Source organism: Conger conger, chromosome 9, assembly GCF_963514075.1.
Source record: "Conger conger chromosome 9, fConCon1.1, whole genome shotgun sequence".
Taxonomy (NCBI): domain Eukaryota; kingdom Metazoa; phylum Chordata; class Actinopteri; order Anguilliformes; family Congridae; genus Conger; species Conger conger.
The window spans coordinates 11428146-11445577 of NC_083768.1; the positions used below are offsets into that span (position 1 = coordinate 11428146).

The following is a 17432-nucleotide window of genomic DNA, read 5'->3' on the forward strand; positions in this document are numbered from 1 at the left end:
TAGAGTATGACCACCAGTTCACCCGACATGTGTTTACATGTTATCTGGTAAGAGTGGAACAGGGTAGGCACTCAGGATGCTCCAGTTCCCTTCTGTACCATCTACCAGGCCCATTTCCCTTCCCTCGGCAATACTAGCCCAGTAAAGCTGCATAGGCCTCAGCGCTGACACCAACCCCACAGTCTGAGTGTGAGTTCTAGCACATCACATCAGGCATCCAGTAGCCTACATTCACCAGCAAGCTACTGTAAAATATATATATATATATATATTCCCCCATATATATATATATATATATATATATATATATATTTATATATACATATACATATACATATACATATACATTGAGCTCCATAATGTTTGGGACAAAGATATATGCACATATTTTATTCTATTTTTAGATTCATAATCAAACAATTCACGAGTGGCAAAACTGCAGTTTCTCAGCTTTTATTAAAGGGGATTTATTTCATACCATTTGGGTTTCACAATGTAGAGATTACAGCACTTTGCATACAAAGCCCCTCCCCCCTACCCCCATTTTTATGGTACCATAATATTTGGGACAAATATGTCCCACCCACCTAGGTTAGCTGTAGGCAATGAGTTGATAGAAATGTTGTCATTTGAAGATTTAAACACAACCCATTTAAACTTTTAAACAAAATTCTTCAAATCTATGTATAACTGTGAGGATGATGTCTTTAAACTGTCCATCTGCTTCACACCGGTATGTCCCCCCATCTGACAGAGCGAGATCTGAGAGACGGAGAAACATGTTTCCAGGGGAGTCAGAAATCAACGCCCGGTCTTTGTAGCGGTCGTCCACTCGACGACCTGACCAAAGTGCGATAGCGGAAGGACCTGGTTGAAAAACCCATCTGCTATGTCTCAGTATTGTCCCTCCATCAGTGCAGAAGCAAGACAGGACCACAGAGCCTCCTGTGTACCCAGTGACTCCTCCGGGTGCAGATAGAGAACATCCTGGAAGAAAGGGTGACATGTTGTTGCTCACTCAGACCACAAACTAGTATGAGTGCCCTGTTTGGTGATTGTTTGCTTGACTAAAATAATTTATTGACCATTTAAAACACATGTAGCCCCTCTTACCAGAGGTGCCCCAGATACCAAAAATCATCAATAGGAATAAAACACCATGAAGTCAAAGGCTGATTTCCATAGTGGGCCTTTAGGCAAAATGCCTTAAAATAAATGTTGTATAAACATGTTTGAAAGAAGTAGGGGGGACCGGGGATGGTTGGCGCACTTTTCACTCTTTGCAGTTGTAGGGACCACATTTCCCACAATCCCACAGGACAATTCCGCAACGTCCACCCTACAAGACGTCTAGTTTCGGTTCAGCCAATACAGATAATGTTGGGAGCAATAATAATGTTGGGAGCAATAAACTTTCCCAGTATAAAAATAAGGCACACTCTCTTTCGACACACCTCTCTTTTTGGACACTCTCTTTGGCCATTTCTTTACCTCATCTGCTTCGAGACTCGGACAGAGGCTGTATTCTGCATAGCACACCCCCAGGCCTTACGGACACACCTAGTTTACCTCGCGGTAACTTAGTGGCCTATAGCGAGTGGAAACTGGTATACGCGGAACTCTCCACCAGTTTACCACTTTTCCACCCGGAAAAAGGAGCAGCGAACATCTTTCAGCACCGAATGGACTGTCCGACACTGCGCAGCCCACGGGAACATCCTAGCTTTTTGCCCAGGACGATTTAAATTACCATCGCCCCTACAAGGACAGCATGTCTTTTGGATCCAGCAATGGGTTTGGACTCAGTAAGACTAAACGAACATTCAGGAATGGCCAGTGTTATAGCTTAGTGTGAACTGAAATTGTGAATCTGTGTTTTTCTATTTGTCTTCATTACCATTTGAATGCATTCAGTTAGCCGTATATGTACTGTGTGTGCTGGTGCCCATATGTGACTGATGGAACAGTAACTACAGTATTGTGCTCAGAGCCTCACACACATGCATGTACTATATGTGTGTATATAGGGGCGAAATTGGCTCAGGCAGAAAGAGCAGTCGTCTGGCAGTCGGAGGTTTGCCGGTTTGATTCCCTGTCCGGGCTATTTCAAAGTGTCCCCGAGCAAGACAGCTAACGCCCAAATACTCCTGATGAGCTGGTTGGTTCCTTGCACGGCAGCCAATCACCGTTGGTGTGTGAGTGTATGTTTGAATGGGTGAATGAGAAGCATCAATTGTACAGCGCTTTGGAAAAAATGCCAGCCATTTGTATATAATCACGTTGTATATAATAATATATGAATGATACATGGATCATCATTATACATCAGTGTGCCATTCAACCCCAAAATGAGTGGGCCAACCATCCCTACTGATATTGGACCCACCTCTGTGAAAATGTCAACCAGCTAACATCACTCATCACAGGCTTTATCACAATGTAGCCGATTCCTGTCTCTATTAACTGGAAGTAACACCTTTCCAATACCTCTAACATTTTCTGATATGTTTTGTGTGAAGACCATTTTTTTAAAACTTTTGTATACTACTCTCCTTTTAATTCTATGAGAATGGCACAGAGACATTTTAAGGTATTAAGGAGAGCTCATTGAAAACATCAATAGAGCAGAGAAAATGATCATCTCACCTGAGATAGTGTGAATCAGACTGCTGACCAGCCAGACACGGACCAGCTTGGTTTCCATGGTCATCTCTCCAACAAATGTGCAGCCAGAAGGTTCTGTTGCATTGAGATGATATGTGTGGTATTTGCTCCAACGCTGTCTTTGTATTCAACCATATACTGTGTGCGTCATATTTCCTGCCACAGTGTGAATTAGAATTAGAACTGCTGTGAACAGTGCACATACCAAAAAGAGGAAACTAAATTCTTGTGGAAGCCAGTAATAAATAACATTTGGTCTCATGCACTGGTCAGCTTGCTGACTTCCCCCTCCCGGAGCATGCATTGTTAGCCCCCACCTTTTGGCACACATGCCTGTGGGGGAGAGCTAGAGAAGGATTCCTGGAGCCCCCCTTTTCTCACATTCCTACAAGGTTTGAGCACAGGAATACTGGAGATGGCATAAAGATGTTTCATGATAATCAAATGGTAAACAAATGGCTTCTACAGAGACAGCTCTTGCCCAGTTTCCCCTTGGCTCCTGAATGGTTATGATATCAAAGGTAGACTGTTACAAAAACTAGACCATTACACCAGTCGCACTGAACCAATCAGAATTTCATCAAACATTATTATATTCTGACCTGGGATTATCCTGAAACATCTTTATGCCATCTCCAGTATTCCTGTGCTCAAAACCTTCAAGGAATGTGAGAGAAGGGGGGCTCCTCATGGGGCCCCACAGGCATGGGGGCCAAAAGGTGGGGGCTAACAATGTATACTCCGGGAGGAGGAAGTCAGCAAGCTGACCAGTGCATGAGACCAAATGTTAATTATTACTGGCTTACAATTAGCCATGCTGTCATCATTTTCACTTTGACTTCAGTTTTAATCATCCGCACAATAGCGGGAACTTTGTTTTAATCTTCACAATATACAGAGTAGACATTAAACACATAAACAATCGGCACTCGTTTGTATCTCGACAGCTCGACACTCACACATTCCAACAAAAAAGAGAAAAAATCAAGAAAGAAAAGTTGATGCAGAAGTGATACAGCTGCCTCCGCTCGGTCGCCCTGCGGACAGCGAGTCTGCTACTCCACCGTTTCCTGTCAGAGATCTCAATTAACCTCCGCGGCGGCCATTAACTGGGGGGCCCCCGATGCTATCCGAAGGCCCTGCTGTCTCCCGGAACAGCGAAAGCGAGGGAAGGGGCTGGCTGTTTCCTACATTACATTACATTACATCACATCACATTACATTACATTATTGGCATTTGGCAGACGCTCTTATCCAGAGCGACATACACTTGATTAGACTAAGCAGGAGACAATCCTCCCCTGGAGCAATGCAGGGTTAAGGGCCTTGCTCACGGGCCCGACGGCTGTGCGGATCTTATTGTGGCTACACCGGGGTTAGAACCACCGACCTTGCATGTCCCAGTCATTCACCTTAACCACTACGCTACAGGCCGCCGGTCCCTATCTGAGCCTCCTGTCAGCCCTCCATCCCTCCATCCCTCCATCCCTCCATCCCTCCATCCCCCCGTCCCTCCTCCAGGCCGCAGGTGCGGTGCGGCGATAATAAGCACAGGGAGGAAACTCTGGCACCGACACGACGGCCGTTTGTGTAGCCGCCAGCCTCCGCGGGGGGTCCCGCTTATCGGCTATCGATAAATGAGCGAGGGTTTCTCGCACGCTGCCGCCCGTGGGGCCGCTATCTGCCCGACAAGGCTCGCTGGCAGGACTCCCGGATCTCCACTCTCAGATCCCCTCCTTGGTATGCAGGTGCGCTCCCCTCCGTACCTTGACACCTTTCAACTTATATACCTTATCCTTGAAATCACCTGTATATGTGCCGTGGTAGTTAGGGGGTAATGACACAGGGCATGGGCTAATAAGTTCCTCTGCTCCTTGTGGGCTGCTAACTTGATTCAGTGGAGATTGCTAGGTGAGTCAGTTAATCTTCCTGGCATGAAAAGCCGGCAATTCCAGGAGCCACTTTCATCCAGGACTGTGGTTAAGTAGCCCTAGCACAACATGTCAGTGTCATCTTAAATTATTCACCGTTATCTCTGTTTCTAAATGAAGAAAGAAGTTTCAAATAAAACGTCTCAACAAGTCAGCATCTGTTGTTTGAGCATGGCGGTGTTAGGATAACAATAATATTTCATGAATAGGATATTTGCATTGATTAAATGAATACAGCCTTGTCAATATTTTCTTAATGCAATCTTTTCTCAATCTTGTCAATTGTAAGAAAAATGCTTAGGGTAACATTCAACACAATATGCCATCCGAACCGTACAGTTAATCTTGCATTGTAGGAATTTTCCAAAAGCAGATGGATTGAAGAAAGGATCCTGTCATTATGTCACCGCCACTGCATGCAAAACCAGTGGCAAGCAGCAGATGAGTGACTAACAGATAATGGCAACAGGAGCCATGTTCACAACAGCAGCCATTTTGGCAACAGGAGCCATTTTGCCAACAGCAGCCATTTTGCCAACAGCAGATTTATTTTGGCTCCTGCGGCAAACAGCCTGAAACTATGGCTGAAACTTGTATTTTAGTGCCCCATTTAAGCTATGTATGTATTCCTCCATCACCCAGTTTCATATGGAAAAATAGTGCAGCTCTGACATTACATTATAGTGAACGGCAGAGCTGACCTTGGGCCAAGATGGGTGCAGATCCAGAAATCGTTGGCTATCATGGTGTAAATTTATCAAATGAGGGTGTAAATTATATATTTTTAAAACCTATGCATAAAACATGAGGTTTGATGGAGGAATTTTGGAAGTCCTTTGCTTGATCAGTAATAGTAAATCAGTGCATCTGTTATTCAGCACCATCTGTAGAGCTGGATACTTGCTTTAAAGCAATGCAGGTTTAATTCCCTGAAGCCAGGGACCGCATGGCTCCAACAATCCATAGTCCTAGCCTGTAGCCTCCTGCTCATGAAAGTAAATGAGGGTAGCCCCGGGTATAGGAAGAGCAAAAAGTTTGAGTTTGCAAGCACAGGTTTGCAGGCACACATTTTGGCATTACTTCCAATAAAGATGGTTGTGCACCGTCTATCCTAGAGTGGTGTTTATTCGGGGGAGGAATTCATTTTACAGTATAGCTTTTAGGAGTAAGTTTCGGGAGCAGACAGGTGCATTCAACAACAGCACAATGTACAGGGCTGTCTTCACGCATACGCTCGCCAGCATAGTAATTATCCAGTTTTGTTTTTGTTTTTCGTTTCGTTTTGTTTTGTTTTGTCACGAGCCTGATGCATTCTTCTCCTCCCTTGGCTGGTTTGTCTTTAATCTCAAACAACCAGAGACATGGCTGTTCTACTCCCCATCCATAGAGGTGTTAGCAATCCCAGGTCCACAGAGCAGCTAGGATAATTATGTTTGGATCAGTGCTGGCTATTGAGGTGGAAAGGGAGAGGGCAGGTGGTTAAAACCAAACCCATAAACCAGTCATTACACTCATCCTGCTTGCATTTACTCATTTCCGTTCCTTTATTAACTCTCATTGCTAGCTAATAATAGTTAATGATTGCCAAATAAGCAATAACAGCAAATTATTCCCAGTTTTATTTTGTGATTGCATAATATTTCATTAAACATCACAACATTTTATTGTATCCATTCTTTATCATAACTAGTGGATAAGCATATTAATCAATCAAAATAAATTCTAACAATTTGAAACCAATAACCAGTTCAAAGGTAAGAATTCCTTTAACACCTCACCAGCTGCCACTGGTCAGAATATTATTATAAAATGTTTCAGTTCAATGCAATTCAATTCGGTTTTATTTGCATAGCGCTCTTCACAGAAGAGTCACAATGACGCTTTGCAGAGTAACAGACGGGAGGAAATGGGAAAATCCCGGCTCCGAGCCTCCAGATAGCACGAGGTGTCTCGGGGGAGAAAAGCCCTCAAACAGTGGTGAGAAAAAACTGTGCAATGGCAAGAAATCAGGAGAGGAACCTGGTTATACAAGGAAGCCCCCTCCTCCACTGGTGTAATGGGTATGACAGAAATGTCTATCAATCAAATCAAATAGGTCGAGTTGGCAACAGTTTAAGTATTTTTGTATTTTTATCCGATTTTTTTCCCTTTTTCTCCCAATTTGGTAGCCAATTGGACCCTATCTAATAGAGCTAGTATTAGATACACCGCCCACACCCCGTCCCTCAGCGGCCAACGGGAGAGCGACACGCCTTCTTCAAGCGAGCCAATTATTGCTGCTCCACGTGAGCCGGCCAAACTTGGCTTTTGGCAGGACCGAGAATCGAAACCCCGGTCCCCGGTGTGCAACTGCAGCGAACTGCAACCGCGAGTCTGCTGCGTCTTAGCCTGTTGCGCCACCGCGGCTCTCCAGTTGAAGTATTAAACTAGCAGGTAAATTTGAAAGTCCACACGGTTGGATGTAAAGTACGCAGTTGAGAGGGGCGGGGTGCTACAGCGTCCTACAGCATAACAGGAGCTGCCATTATACGTTGTAATGCTTCATGCGCTTTTGGGGCAAACTTACACAGCCTTTTTTTTTTTTTCTACATAATGCGAAGGGAGGTTCTCAGCTGGTGATGATGCACGGCAGAGGATGGGGGTGTCGGAGCCCAACAGGGTCAGAGCTGAGATGGGGGGGCTATAAATAGGGAGGCTGAGGGGGAGCTAACAGCCTTAATTCAGTCAGATACATTATTCATTAGTAAAGCACAGCTGCTATGTGCTTTAAAGTGATGCATTCTGTACAGTACGTATGCCTTCACCAACAGACACAAAGTGTGTTCCCTTGTAGCATTTACTGATGGCTTGGCGGGTCATAAAATAAGTGGTTGTTGGGAAGTAGAAGCGATGCATTCTGGGAGGTTAATACTGCATGACTTGGTAACAGGTGTCTGTGTGTGGGATTAAGGTTTCTGTGCAGCTAAAGCTTTGCAGAATGATTTATTTACTGAGAGACCTCATCGAAGTGGATTCTTGGTGCTGAGTCACTGCACAAGGTTGCTTTTTCAGTCATGCATCAGCAGACACACATAATCTGGAGTGTAATCTGCAATCTTCTCACGCTGATCTGCACCAAAATTTTCAATTAGTTTTTAACAGAGAACAGATCAGTACTCCAGTTTCATTTCCAGGGTCACTTGTAATATTTGTCACTATGGCTACAGCCTGGCTAAAACCAAAAAGTCAATCCTAACAAGCATTGTCTCATATTTAGATTTAAAATGGTGTTTCTGTTACTTTTTTAATAAATAAGAGAAACAGATTGCAAATGAGGTGTGACAGTTTGACTTAACAATGGGGTAAGGCAATTTCTCTTGTCAAGCAAACAGCAACCTACTGTAAAACGACCTGTAGTGTAGTGGTTAAGGTACATGACTGGGACATGCAAGGTCGTTGGTTCGATCCCCAGTGTAGCTACAATAAGATTCGCACAGCCGTTGTGCCCTTGAGCAAGGCCCTTAACCCTGCATTGCTTAGTTTAATCAACTGTACGTCGCTCTATGATAAGAGCGTCTGCCAAAATGCCATTAATGTAATGTAATGTAAAACATGCTAATATTTTCTGCTTAAGAAAGAGTTTAAGTCTCATCTTTACATCGTCTGTCTACAAAAAGATGGATACTTTTACTGAGGCAATACAGTAAATTAAATTTCCTTGCCAAAGGATACAATGGCAGTCCCTGGTATTCAAGCCTGTGTAACAAAACAACATCCTTACCCTTTATATTACAATGAAACACACACACACACACACCACCAGAAAAACGGGAATCAAATGGAAGTGAAGTCATCTTGTGGATGATAATGCACTCAGAAGGATGACATTAGCAGAAATATGGGAGTCTAGAGAACAAACGCTTATTGGGAGATCCTCGAATCTCCATTTTAGTTGATTCACTTCCTTATTAGTGGATATTATGACATGATGTTATGATTTTACTCCATCTCTCTCGGAAGGCGTGCTGATGTGCAGTATTTTACAGATGTATAATTAACTGCAGTGACGGACAGCTCAAGCCTCAGAGCTGAAAGTGGCTGCATAATTAAGCACACAGTACCTTTATAACATACATTTATATAATCCATACAGCCGTATAATAATTACTCTTATTTTTTGGAGTTTTTCATCTTGACATATGAATCTTTAAAGAAGCGATTAGATACATTTCCTCCGTGAGAGAAGAGAGCGGGGGTTTCAGATTAAATGCACAATTGTGTTCAGTCACACCAGCTGGCAACCAAATACCTTTCCCTATATCCCAAATCAATATTCACTCAGTTTTCAGTTAAGGGGAAAAAAGTAATACATTGGAATTCAAATAAGTTTAGACACGTGGAAACTGGAGGCATTGGAGTGCATGGATGTTTCTTTTTTTTTTTTCTTTCTTTTTTTTAAATTGGCCACGGCATAAGAACATAAAGGCAACGTAGGATCAAACTGACACCCTGCTGGGAATGAATTTTTAAAAGGCATCGAAGAAAAATGTATTGAAATAGAGGGTTATATTTTCAGTTACCTCTTTTTTTCTTTTTTTCCTTTTTTCTTTTTTTCATTCCTCGCTGCTTACTTTCGATTTGTGCGTTTGAGATAACAAGCTCTGCCTGCCGTGGCTCCAGCTTGTTAGAGCGGTAACCATGCGGGTAAACTGCCAACAAAGAGTCCCTGCCTTCAGATGGGAACAGAAGAGGTTAAATCTGGATATTAATAAGACTCCCTTCCCGGTGTAGTGGCTCGTTCATCGGGCGAACTTCAGTTAGAAGTCTTTGTTTGTGTGAGCGCAGATGATGTTGGTCCCTGCAGTACTCTGGCAGGAAATCCTACAAGGTCCTCATTACAAGACTGAAAAAGTCCTGTGATGCGACACAAAATCTTATTTTTATGTATTTAGTTACTATTTGCTCGTGGAGTGAAACGCACACTTTCCCATAACGTCATCCAGAGAGGGAAGGGTTTGGTCAGCAGGGTTTGGTCATTAGTCATTCCTTTCATGTTGAAAGTACTGTACACAAATAGTAAATAATAATTTCAGGATTACTTAGCTGTGTCCAAGTCCTGGTATACATCCGTGTTTAACATGAGATTCTAAGTGCACACTAGAGAGCACATTAAATGGAGTGGGAAGAACTGGAATTCACAGCTGCTAAATATTTTATAGACAAGTCAGGGAATCCATAAGGAGGTTTTATGAGCCAATGGCAAATGCGATTTCCATGTTGTACGCATCATTTCCTGTTAAGTTAATTAACTCTGCATAGAGTGCTAGTGATAGCACGGTTCTGAGTCATAGGTTAATAATTTCTCTGGCTCAGTAAGAACGGAAGATTGTTTTATTAAAAAGTTATTAAGAAGTCTGTTATTGCAAAGTTGTCACTTTACAAGTTTTAACAATAATTGTTGGGGAAAATGAACCCCACAGACCAACCACAAATTACAACAATGCCCCTGACCACAAAAATTAAAATAAAAGTGTTTTTTCAGGATTAGTGTCTTTATTTGTTTTTTGGATCTTCGTAAAAGACTGTGACTGTTAGGCTCTTCTCTCAGTGTGTGAGTTCTGATTAATTATCTTCATTTCTGGAATAAAAAGAAGGGAAAGTATACACGGACGACTTTGTGAAGAGAAGCAGAGCTTTGTGATGTTCCTGTCCTCCGCTCACACGTGTACCTGTTTGTGTGATGTTCCTGTCCTCCGCTTGCCTTCCTCACACGTGTACCTGTTTGTGTGACGTTCCTGTCCTCCGCTCACACGTGTACCTGTTTGTGTGATGTTCCTGTGCTCCGCTTGCCTTCCTCACACGTGTACCTGTTTGTGTGATGTTCTTGTGCTCCGCTGACACGTGTGCCTGTTTGTGTGACTGCAGGTGCGGAGCGCGGTGAGCGGGAGATCAGGTGACAGGGGGGCGCGGTGCATTAACGGGAGCCGAGCGGGGAACGGAGAGAGGAAAACTGCGCAGCTCACGCCTTCCGAGGTTTCCCGCCTCACGATCGCCTTTCCGTGTTCGGAATGATCGGCCTCGGGGGAGAAACAGCCTGTCTGACTCCTCCTGCATCGAGAGGAAACAGATGAAAGGATTCCTGCAGGTTTTATGAAGTGGGGGGGGAGAGGGGGGGAGTCTGCCATTTTGAATTTCTCAAGGCAGATTGTTTGTTGCCGCTTTGGGAAATGCGTAGCCATCTGGCTCAGAGTATGCTTACAGTCAGCCCACATCCCTCTGGATCACACATTTTTTCCTTGTTTTTTTTTTTTGTTCATGTATCTAGTTCTTTTTGATTTGTTTTTTTTACTTTCCTTTAATTAAACTTATGTTATAGCGTGAATAAATCTGTGATGGGGGATTCATACGCATAGGACTTATAGCGCAGTTTACAGTATGGTTATGAGAAACCAACACTGTGTGCCATGCTGTTGAACATGCTAGGCGAATTAACCTTCTGTGTTGGCTGTGTGCAGTGGTTGTGCGCACATATCACTACACAGAAGTCTTTTTTTACTGGAACCTCATCCCACTGAACAGCCAGTCACTGCTTGTGCAACACCTGCACGTCCAATACCGCAGAGAGTTTGCGGCACCCTTGGGCAACCTCCTCTGTGACGGTCACATGACTTGCATGACCCTACGCTGACCCCCCCACTCTGCGTTGTTTTCGCATAACCACAAAACAGCCATTAGGTTTTTGGAGCTCTGTGCAGCTATTCTGTTTTTTTTATCAACGTACGCAGCCAGATGATAATAGAAGGCAAAGAAATGTAGGCGCAGTGTCCGACATTTCCAACGTTTGTCTGTCCCCCACAATGGACGTTGAATTTAATCCGTTTGACTAACATGACTGATGCACTGCAACTGACAGCACCTCTGGAGCAGTCCTGATCACGAGCGTTCTGTTGGGCAGCAGCCATCTGCTCTAGGGTCCCGCTGAAGGAAACACCTCCAGACCGGTGCCAGTGAAGGGCAACAGTGTGAGCAGACCCTGGGAGACTGATTATTATTATTATATACGGGTTACAGGCTCTTCTGTGAAGAATGTGTGTGGATAGCAATTGTCACCTCACAGCGAGAAGGTACTGGGTTCGAATCCTGGCCTGGGAGTTTGCACGTTCTCCCTGTGTCCGTGTGGGTTTCCTCCGGGTACTCCGGTTTCCTCCCACCATGCAAAGACATACGGGCTACTTTCAGGGGCATTAACAGGGCATTGCTGCAAAAGAGCACGCATGCTCAGTGAACTTACCCTGTATAAATGGCAGGGTTGGTTCTTTTTGGTTAAGTTTGGTTGCAGCTGCACACCTGCTAGATCCGGGCACAGCCGGTGCATGAGGGAGCCGGGAATGATTGGGCCGCCCCTCCAGGGGTGGGGGGAGGGACTCGGCGGGGAGATTTGCCACATGCAGTCATGGCAATTGCCGTAAACAGGGTACAATTGGCCACCAAAAAAATAAATAAATGTTAAAAGCCGTGAAAAAAAAAAATAAGGTTCATTTCTGAGGCCATTTTGAAAACAAGTGCAGTGCGTTGTGCTCTCATGTTTTAATAACGCTTACGAATTCTCATTTGCAGCGTTCCGGAAAGTTCCATTCTTGCAGCAGCAGCATGTTATTGCCACTATTGCCCCCTCTGTGAGCTCTTTCACAGCAGTGTCGCCTCCTCTCTCTCTCTCCCTCTCTCTCCCTCTCTCTCTCTGCCCCCTCTGTGTCGTCTCCTCTCTCTGGCCTTCGCCTCACAGGGCAGTTGGGGAATGGAGTCTGCTGTCTCTTTATATTTCTCACAGTATTTTTTTCCGATCGGGTCCCAGCCCGTCGTGAGTGTCCTCTGCAAATCGCACACGTTTGCCTCCTGACTGTCAGTCTGACGCTCTTTAGGTAACGCACAGTTAGAGTAAAAACTTTCTCCTTGCTCCGTCGCTTGTTTCATTTAATAATAATCAGCAAATCAGCCAAAAGATAAGTGAAACAGAGCCTCCGGGGAGGTAGACTCAGAGCACTTTTATTGGACTGCAAAAGCCGTCTGACAAGATCAATGCGCTTTATACACAGCTGATATTTACAATGGGGAGAACAATATCTTTGTAATGAAACCATTGCGTCTGTATTGTAATAAAACCACAAAAATATTATTTTTTTATCAGCCTTGTAAAAGCCATCTGCTTCTCCTTCCTCAAAAGCTTGGTACTTCGGTTTCCCAGACTATACTTTCTTTGAGAATTTGCTCAGTAATATTTCACCGTTGAAAAAAATTGAATAAAGCTCACAAAATATATGTAAACCTAAAATAATAATATTTGTAAAGTGACATTTTCCTGCAGAAAAAAAGCCTCCGTGTCGTTAAATGTTCGTCCCGTTTACCTCAGAGATGGGAAGGTGTGTGCATGCCCAAGCAACAACATATCCTATTACCATTCATTGATTCAGAAAATACACACGGCAAAAATCAAAGATGGCAATTTCACGCTTTTCTGAAGTTATTGATAGAGGAATGGCATCCAACAGGCTAAGGCATGCCGAACACAGGCTTGCAAGCCATATGAATTGAGAATAAAGATGCAACACAATGCAGGCAGGCAGGCAGACAAACATATTGTTTCCAGACAAGGAAAGGCTGATGAACAGTATAAATGAATTTCTGCTGGCCTCACAGAAGAACCCATGGAGAAACATCCATGGATTTTCAACCCAGAAGTTTGACAGTTACTAACCTCCACACTGAAACTTTTCAAACATTTTCGGTGAGAAAAAAAGATTTAAACCCCAATACAAACGTACTGTATATAAAGTAATTAACAGGGTTTTGGACCAGTGTGTATGTTCTTCCATGTTCCTTGGCATAGACCAGCAGCTGGAATTCTAATGGAGGAATTCCGGAATTCTACTGGAGGAATTCCGGAATTCTACTGGAGGAATTACGGAATTCTACTGGAGGAATTACGGAATTCTACTGGAGGAATACTGCACCAGTCTTCCATGGCAATCTCAATCAACTCCTGCTTAGCTGATGAAGCTTGATCATTCCAGAACATGGCACAAATGCTTGAGAGGCTAAAGATGTGCTGAGAAAGCTATGATAAGTGGAAAGTATTGGTGTCCTCTTCTGAAGTCTTAATTTTTTAGCAAATCTTCTTAAAGCAAAGATTGTCCTAAGACTGAGTATGCAACACGATCCTTACCACCACATCTTTTTTTCAAGGAAAATCATCCCAAGCAAGATAATTCATTGGTCAAATTTGTAAACAAAATTCAACATCAGTCAACATATGTTAGCTGCTGTCATGATGCAATTACTATCATCAAGAATGGAATTAACAACCACAACTGCTTAAACCAAGATTAAGTTCCTGCTGCAGTGGGTTAGGTCTAATCAATCTGTCTTGTTTAAAGGGTGAAAGGTTTTCTATCATCATTTGGAGTTAATCGCTTGTGGTAGTTTGTAGCCTTAAGTGTCCCATAAATCTTACTGGGAGCGTAATTTGTCTGTGCTACTTGTCTATAAGGGGCTAAGGTTTATACTGAATTATATTTTCATTTTACTTCCTTTCGAATTATTTATGTGTATGGGGACTCAAGAAGTTGAAGAAAAATATTTTTTACACATTTCATGTAATTTCATTTAAATTATTTTTCATCTGTTTCGCCTCTGTCAATGCAAAGCTGAGAAAAGTATTTGCTTTTTATTTTTTCATGTTTTTATCGTTTCCAGCGGAAGCTGGGAAATGAGATAGCCCATCTATCAGCGGCACATATGCTCTCCCACCTTCCTCAGTCCAGCCAGTGTCCGCCGTTCGTGACATATGATGATTGCTTTCTGCCGCACTTTATTTGGGTTGGGCTGTTTTCCTGCCTGTTTGCTTACTGTCTATGCAAAAATAGAAATCTTTTGATTGAGGATGTTTCTACCCGCATTATCATTGCCGAAGCGACGCAGCTTGAAGGTTAAGTTGTGATAAACAGCTGCCGGCTTTACTTAAAAGTAGATAGAAAACCATTTGTAATGATCGTTCGCCGAGAGAGACAAAGCGTGGTTGTTATTACTTTCTGAGTCCTGTTGCACACATATTGTAGTTTTGCTTTATTCTACACACTCTCAGAAATAAAGTGACAGTGGAAGAACATTTTTGTTTTTCAAGGATCACATTTCCAAAATATACCCTGAAAGTATAATAATGTTCATTATGGGCACAAATTAGTATGTTTTCCAAGCAAAAAAGGTACAAATTCATTATATATTGCTGCCCAGGGGTACAATTTTGTGTACCTATAGCACTGCCCCAGCAATAAGCATTTGTACCTTTTTAGGCACTTTTCAAACCTTTATTTCTGAAAGTGTAGGGTAAAATGCATCAGTCTAGACAATGATCACAAGTAAGAGCCATCTATCATTGAGATACTGATCCAAAAAATATTTTAGTGCTCAATAACAATAACAGATGTGCACCCAAACATTTATTCCGTAAGAATGCTTAAACGGATGAATCACTAAATTACTTTGAAACAGTCTGGGCGGTACCTGTTTGGGAAAAGATCGATGGCATTAAGAGGCTTGAAGCACTCTGAAAATCTGTTTCCTTTTAGGGAGGTCTTCCAACAAAATGAACCACTAAATGCGAGAGTGAGAGAGAGAGAGAGTGAGCATCTCGGACAAATGCCATTTGCTCGGGGGTCAGCGGGGGGTCAGGCAGTCTGCCTGTGCCTATTACCGAGGAAAGCCCGGTACTGAAATAGTCCGTTCGGGGGACTTTCGACAGACTATTGAAGCAAGTTAATTAATCAGTGTTTTCCTCTGTGCTCGCCCGGTCGTTTCCGTATTAGAGAGGAGCCGGCGGCGGAGGTACGCGGTAATTTCTCCGCAGAGCCGTGAGCAGTGCGACCGCAGAGAGCGGACCCATTAGTTAATTACGGACATTTACCAACCTCCCCGCACCTCCGTGCTCTCTCTCTCGCGCAAAAACTACAATTGCCCTTTTTTTTTTTACATATCGGTGATTTCAAAAGGCCGGGAGGTCTGGACGGAACCTGATTATTGGAGCGATCCTCCCGTATGATCGATTGGCATTGATCTTTTTTTTTTTTTCCCGAGCGGTTATGAAAACGGCAACCTCGTTATCCGCCATCTTAACTCATGTGATTGTTGGCCTTCCAGGCTTCGAGGCCCAGACCGGTGCGTCTCTTTCTGCTTCCTACCCATAACTCAGCGTGAAATTGCAGGACCAGTGCGGAGTCTGGCGCGATCACCAGGCAAAACTGCGTATCCATGCGCCGGGCGTTCCTCATAGCGAGCGGCTTCGTGTGATAGGGTAAAACAACAAACAAAAATTATCATAATAAGTTTTACTGCGCTTTTCCCAGGTTTCATAAACCTCCGAGGTGAAAAAGTACAGTATGTTTATATTTGCTGTCAATACCGTCTAGACGAGTCTCCTCACGGAATTTAGGAGTAATAAGCTGGTATTATTTATCCCGTGTTGCACTGTTTTCTGAAACTCATACAGTGTGTGATGACCCAATGCCTTCCCTGCCCACGTGTTTCTGTGGTTCACAGGTGCAGAAGCCACAGTGGTCTGCCTAATTACTGAACTTCTAACACCTGGCTAGAGATTAGCCTACAGGAAGACTGGCTGTGTCTGACTTCCTTGCCACCGGTCAGCTGGTGCTGTGCAGTCTGGTTTTTCTGTGATAGTTTTCCTTCTGCCTACAACACTTGCTCACAGACCTCATCCACATCTGGGCCTCTGCCAGACTGTTACAGATTAAAATTCCACACCGCAGGACTCTGCTGCTGCACTATTGAATGGGGGTACCGAAGCCAAATCTCTTCAGTAAACATCCAGGCATTATACCTGAATGTGAGTTGTAAGCTGCGTGCTGTAGACGAGTCTCTCTGGGTACAGCGTCCGCTGAAAACCGTAAATGATGATGATAACCTGTCACGGGCGAGTCGTGATGAAGGCTGTGCCAATCCCGTGGGCCCAGAACACGCAGCGCACATCACAGATCAACGCTCCTTTACCATGAAGTACATGTCAGGGGGTATTATTAAAACAGGTAGCGGGATTCCTCCCTACCCGGAAACACGCTCGGGAATTCTGTGCATCCCGGCCAATTACGTGTGACAGTGTAAGGGGGGGAGGGTGGTTTTTGCAGAAGGTATTCCGTTCACTCGGGCCGACGCTCCTGCGCCGTGTGACATCCGTGCTCTGGGAACGCCGGCGCTTGCCGAGACGCTCCGAGACGAGGCGGAACGCCAAAAGCCGTCAACATTCCCGGCGAGAGTGCAAAATTTCCCAGAGGGGCCCGGGCACACAACCGGAGAACAGATGATCGGACACAAAACCACTGTTCCGTCTGTCAAGGTGATATGCAAATAGCCCTGCTTCACAGTTGTTGGGTTTCTCGAGGGGTTGAAGATCATTTCAGATTAAAAATGTCACACAGCTACGTTTTTTTTACACAGGCTTGGTACACACTGATGCACTGCAGTCGGTTCAGAAAATACAGGCTACAAAACTTTATCACATAATCTGTGATTATACTCATTCAGCCACTGTACAATACAATTAACACAATTCACAAATATACAGCTATAAAGTAGATTATATGCATCCAGCATTGACCACATGTACATCTATCAGAGTGGTACACTATCAGGGTCGTGCACTATCAGAGTTGTACACTATCAGGGTGGTACACTATCAGGGCCGTACAGGGTTGTACACTAGCAGGGTTGTACACTATCAGGCTTGTACACTATCAGGCTTGTACACTATCAGGGTCGTACACTATCAGGGTTGTACACTATCAGAGTCGTACA

The 17432-nt window shown here is 43.8% G+C and overlaps 1 long non-coding RNA gene across 1 annotated transcript; it reads right to left on the reverse strand.

The window, feature by feature from the left end:
- Positions 1–437: 437 nt before the first annotated feature.
- On the reverse strand, positions 438–2844 carry LOC133137771 (uncharacterized). Its single transcript, XR_009709620.1, has 2 exons — positions 2647–2844; positions 438–987 (listed from the first exon to the last, which is right to left on the reverse strand). It is a non-coding gene; the product is annotated as an uncharacterized LOC133137771 (long non-coding RNA).
- Between the last annotated feature and the right edge of the window lie 14588 nt (positions 2845–17432).